Below are 6,569 nucleotides of genomic sequence, written 5' to 3' on the forward strand. Positions count from 1 at the left end.
AAGAGCTGCGTTACTTCTTGGGCATTGAGGTGATTAGATCCACAAGTGGGATATGGCTTTTGCAGAGGCAGTATGGATTGGACATGCTATCCAAATATGGGATGATAGGCTGTAAGCCTATTTTAGTTCCTTTGGAGGAGAATGTGAAGCTGAGTTCAAATGCAGGTGAGCTTCTAGAAGACCCTACTATGTACAGATGCATAGTAGGAAGTTTGATTTATATGACTATTACTAGGCTAGGTTTGAGCTATGCTGTTGGGTTGGTAAGTCAGTTTATGTAGGCTCCAAGGAAACCGCATTTGGATGCGGCTAGATGCATACTGAGGTATGTGAAGTCCACATTGCAGTATGGACTATTTTATGAGACTGGGGTTCAGATACAGTTGCATGGATACACTCATGTTGATTGGGCTGGTAGTATTTCTGATAGACGATCTACCAGTGGATATGTGTTTTCTTTTGGGAGTGCTACAGTCACTTGGAGCAGCAAGAAACAGCCTACAGTTGCCTTGTCGAGCATACAGGCTGAATACAAGGGTGCATCAATGGCTGCATGTGAGGCAGCTTGGTTGCATAAGATGCTTTATGATATGCATCAGTCTACAGATGGGCTAGTTGTCATTTATTGTGACAACATGAGCAGTATACACTTGGCAAATAACCTAGTCTATCATGCTAGAACAAATCACATTGAGGTGCATTACCACTATGTGTGGGAGAAGGTTCTAGTAGGTTTTATTGATCTAGTTTATTCAGCACAGAGGATCAGGTAGCTGACATATTCACGAAGGCATTGGGTGCAGAGAAACTGCGCAAGTTCAGAGACCTGCTTGGTGTGCAAGAATTGGGATTGAGCTCAAGGGGGAGTGTTGAGATATCGAGCTCCACTCATGATATGCCAGGGTGACCATTGTGCATTTATGTCACCGACTTCTTAGCTGCAGATGCGGTTGGTACGCCACCCATGAATAATAGCTAGATGATAGCTATCTTTATGTACTCTAGTTAGTGGCTTAGTTAGTATGTCACCTAGGTTAGCTGAGTTTGGTTTGAGACCCATATATAGGGTTCATCTATTCCTTTTGTACTAAGAGAGAGAGTTCTTTTGGCTTTCACAACTAAGAAGAGGAAAATGGTTTCAGCTTGCACCTTTGTCTGCATTCCCCCATTGTGTATGTGAGAAAGCTGCAAGTGAGACTCCTTACCTCTCTCCCACTCTCTTCACAAACACATGACGTGTAACTTTGATATTCAAGTCACACGCAATGTACCTCAACTAACTAGTATGGATTTTTACTTGTTGACTAGTTGCATGTATGATAATGTTGAGCCCCAATATATATCTTTTGATGACAGACATAGGATCGGCTTTCAATTGGATCCTTTGTTAAAAATAAAAACACAACATCTTAGAGACTATTGAAAGGCCTTGCATAGTTTTGAAAATATAGTTTGTAAAACAATCAATCATTAGTAGACACAATGTATCACAAATTCACTACAAGGCATAAGCCCTTTTTTGACAGAAATACTGACCTTTTTTACACTAAAAAGTTTCTTTTTGATAGGTGCAAAGGTCGGTATTTACGTCGCTATAAGCATTGAAAAAGAATGGTTGCTATATAAATGTTGCTATATAGCGACATTAATAAACGTCATCATATAGCGACACTAGTAAACGTCGCTATATAGCGACATTGGTAAACATTGCTATATAGCGAGGATTAACAGAAGCTTAAAAAAAGCATTAGTGGGGCTAAACAGGGCCACATCAAGCCTTGTTTTGCCCACTAATGTTTTTTATTTAATAATTATTAAAAAAAAATTTTGTTACAAAATTTCCCTTATGGAAAGGATGATACAAAATCGCTCAAATGAACTGAGTGATAGAAGCATATACATGTCAATGATATACAACATTGTTTGTTACAAAATTACCTTTTCGAAAAGGGTGATACAAAATCAATCAAATGAGACGATATACAAAAGCATATACATGGCGAAGTATATGCAAACTACTACTAATAATACTACTACTACTACTTTTCATCCGAATCATTGTCGTCATCGTCCTCGTCCTCGTTGCATTGGCCTGATCCCTGGCCCTTGTGAGCTGCACCTGATCCCTGGCCCTCGTGAGCTATGCCTAATCCTTGGCTCTTGTTGAAGATGTGTAAGCCTAATCCCTCATCATCATCGCTCACCTCCACGCTGATGGGACATTTGAGCTTTGATTCTAAGATTGAAACTGTATTAATTGGAAATTAGATTGGAACTTAAAGAATAAAACAATTTAAAAAGTGAGATTACAAGTAGGTGTAGACTTATACCATGCAAGCAGCCACCTCAGCCCAATTGATCGTCGCTCCCAGTGCCTCCTGCTCAATAAGCCACGACTTTGTTCCTACGCAAAACGTGCATCTCGTCTCTATGTCTATAGGAAGGTGACCCATCGCAGCTTACTGTGGGCCCAATTTACAAGAGTTAGATAAAGTGCATGCAATATGTAGTAAAACAAATAGAACAATACATTAAATGAGAAGAAGTAGACTTACCACGATTGCCTCGAATGCCGTCCGCCTACCAAAGTGCGAGGTATTTACGGAGTCTAGCTGTCTCCTCATAGTCCTCCTCTCACCCTCAAACATTTCAGGATGGTCCCTATACTACTTCTTGAAAAACTTCCAATCAACTTTGTCTGCCCAGCTGAGTTTAGCCTTCTCCTTTGCGATGGAAGTACACAAGGTTGACCTATGATGCTTCAAGAGGACCCCCATGCGCTCTTCCATGTAATTTGAATTGAACTCCCAATTTTAGGGTATTGTCTTTTCAATTCATCGATGGTTGCCTGCTTCTTTCCCTCATCTTGGTACCGCCAGTCAATAGCTATGCTGCTCCTGAAGTGGTGGCTCATCAACCGCCTCATGGTGGCCATCATTGCTGCACCCTTTTTATTTTCTATTATCTCTCTAGCAATCATGATTTCATAGGACATGTCCTCGACCAGGTAAGGAGGACTCATGGTAGTGGCAGAGTCAGAGTGAGTGCTTTCAGAGCGAGGAGTAGCAGTGGGAGTAGGAGAGGGCAATGGACCTGATTGGTACTGGGTCTCGGGACCAAGTGGAGACCTATAGGGATGTGAGTGTGCTGACTAGTCTACATCTCCTGAGTCAGCACAACATAAGCGACCCCTCATACTCTTCCTTCCCTTACGATGGGCATGCCCAGGTGATGACCCCTTAGTCGAAGGGGTTAGAGGGGACGACTGGACAATAGGTCTAGCCATCCATGTAGGAGAGGGATTTGCTGAGGTCCTTTGGAATGGTAGAGAGAAGAATGTCGCTACCTCTGCATCGGTCATCAATGCGACAAACTCGTCGGACTCTCGACAAAGCCATGGGCTACTAGCAAAGTAGTTCCCCGATGGGTAGTCATAGTGCTACGTCCGAGCGGAGTCAGGCCAAGGGTAGTCACAAGGGTAGGCCCCTGAGGTGTCACGTGAGTGGAATCAAAGTCCTCAGGAGAATAGAGATCATGATGTCTCCTCTTACAAGGGTTTTCGTACTCGACGGACGTGCGATGTGATCCCATGTCTAATTTGGGGGGATTGGACAAACTTAGACACAAACACCGAAACAAAAAACAAAAAACAAGAGCGGGTAAGAAGCAGAAAGCATACGAGGGAAAGCTCATGCATAAGAGAAGGAGAAGCATAAGAGAAGGAGAGGGGAAAAGAAGAGAAAGAAAAGGGGAAAAGAGATTGAAAGAGGGGAAAAGAACCAAATATGCATAAGAAAAAAAAGAGAGAAAGCATATGCATAAGAGAAAAAGAGAGAAAGCATATGCTTATGCTTATGCATAAGCATATGAGCATATCCTCATGCATAAGCATAAGCATAGGCATAGGCATAGGCATGTGCTTATGAAAAGAAGAGAAAAAGAGAGGGAAAAAGAAGAGAAGGAAAGGAGAAGGAGAAGGAGACATATGCTCATGCATAAGCATAAGCATAAGAGAAGAAAAAACATATGCATAAGAGAAAAAGATAGAAAGCATATGAATGAAAGAGGGGAAAAGAGATTGAAAGAGGGGAAAAAGAAGAGGGAAAAAGAAGAGAAGGAAGAGGAGAAAAGAGATTGAAAGAGGGGAAAAGAGATTGAAAGAGGGGAAAAAAGAAGAGGGGAAAAGAGCATAAGCATATGAGAAGGAAGAGGGGAAAAGAGATCGAAAGAGGGGAAAAAGAAGAGAGGAAAAGAGCATGAGCATAAGAGAAGGAAGAGGGAAAAAGAGCATAAGCATAAGAGAAAAAGAAAGAAAGCATATGCTTATGCTTATGCATGAGCATATGAGCATAAGAGAAAAAGAGAGAAAGCATAAGCTTGTGCTTATGCATGAGCATATGAGCATATGCTCATGCATAAGCATAAGCATAGGCAAATACATATGCTTATGAAAAGAGGAGAAAAAGAGAGGAAAAGAAGAGAAAGAAGAGGGGAAAAGAGATTGAAAGAGGGGAAAAGAGATTGAAAGAGGGAAAAAGAAGAGAAGGAAGAGGTGAAAAAAGAAGAGGGGAAAAGAGCATAAGCATAAGAGAAGGAAGAGGGGAAAAGAGATCAAAAGAGGGGAAAAAGAAGAGAGGAAAAGAGCATCAGCATAAGAGAAGGAAGAGGGAAAAGAGCATAAGCATAAGAGAAAAAGAAAGAAAGTATATGCTTATGCTTACGCATGAGCATATGAGCATAAGAGAAAAAGAGAGAAAGCATAAGCTTGTGTTTATGCATGAGCATATGAGCATATGCTCATGCATAAGCATAAGCATAGCAAAATACATATGCTTATGAAAAGAGGAGAAAAAGAGAGGAAAAAAGAGAGTGGAAAATAAGACAAGGAAGAGGGGAAAAGAGATTGAAAGAGGGAAAAAAGAAGAGGGGAAAAGAGCAAAAGCATAAGAGAACGAAAAGCATATGCATAAGAGAAAAAGAGAGGAAGATTATGCTTATGCTTATGCATGAGCATATGAGGAAAAGAGGGGGGGAAAGAGGGAGGAAAAGAGGAGAAGAGGGAAAGAAGAGGGAATAAGAGAAGAGAGGGAAAGAGAGGGTTCCTACGCCCCTCACTATAGCTAGCGCTTAAGGCATTAGCTGTAGGCCAATGCAAATAACAAAAATAACAGAAGGGAAAAAGAAGAAGTACTTTCTTACCTGGAAAAGTCCCGAACCATGTTTCGTGGACTAGCCCTACAAAGGTGCAATACTATCTTGATCTTGCCAAATCTTGCTAAATCTTGCAACCAAAATTTAATGGCCCTTTAATGGGCCGCCGCTTTTAAAATCCCCTCCTAATCTTGTTCCATCTTCCTCGCCATCTCCTTCTCCCCCATCCTCGATGATCCCCTCTTGCTAAAGCAAGACTCTCTCCACCTCTTCCTCTTCAAACGCTGATGTGGATCTGTCAAACGCACCGTGGAGGTTATCAAAGCTAGAGATTGCAATCGCCTGGGTATTTTTGTTTATATGAATGCCACAAAGCAAATTTGAAAATGCTATTTTGGCATCGGGTACAACAAGATGTTGTATGAATGTAGCCTCTATGGTTTTAATACCATGGTTTGATATGACTTAGTAAGGTTTTTCATGGAAGAAAAAAAGTGGAAAGGTCTTCTATAAATGTGTCAAAGAAGAATGATATTTCCATCTTTTGCTTCTCTAACAATCAAGACATGGAAAAAGTGGCAAGGCCAATCGTGAATGTGGCCGAAAGCATGGTGTTTTAGTTTTCTCTTCTCTACTCCTTCTCTAACAATAAAGACATGGGAGAAATTACTAAGTCTCAGATATACATTGTTTAAACAAGTTTCCAATCTTTCACATAAGAAAGCTCTAGATGTTTGTATTTGGCAAGAAATAAACATTATATATCATCATTGAATGCTTTGTAAAATTGGCTAATCTATCATCCCTTCTCCTAGCTAAAACACCCATACATATGGTTTTGTAAAAAATTGAAAGATATAAAGCATTTATAAAAGCTCCCAATCTTTCATGTAGTATTTTTATAAAGGTTGTTTCCTCGGGGGGTCACTCGTCATATGTAACCCTATCATGTGAGTTCAACAGATGGGTTTTTATTAATTCAATTACTTATAGATTTATATATACATAAGGAAGTAATTTAATACCCAAAGGTTAATATACAAAAGGGTGTTTTATATTGAAAATTGTCTAGAAGCTTGCAACATGTCACATGGATATTTGCGTAGAGTGGCTTATGTCATGGGACATTTTGAAATGCTATTACTGGCATTTTCCGTTTGAAAATGAGTAAGCACTGCTCTTGCATTTTCTTGAGTTCTAGAGAATTCTAAAAACCTTTTCTCTTTATTGCTCTTTTTGGCCTTTGCATTAGGATGAGGTTAGGATACTATGCTTTCTTGAATTCTAGAGAATTCTAAAAACCTTTTCTCTCTTTATTGCTCTTTTTGGCCTTTGCATTAGGATGAGATTATGATGCTATGATTTTCTCTCTTTATTGCTCTTTTTTGGCCTTTTCATTAGGATGAGATTAGGATGCT

This window comes from Dipteris shenzhenensis, chromosome 17 (assembly GCF_047967505.1).
Source record: "Dipteris shenzhenensis isolate YYH24624 ecotype China chromosome 17, Dip_SZ_1.0, whole genome shotgun sequence".
NCBI lineage: Eukaryota > Viridiplantae > Streptophyta > Polypodiopsida > Gleicheniales > Dipteridaceae > Dipteris > Dipteris shenzhenensis.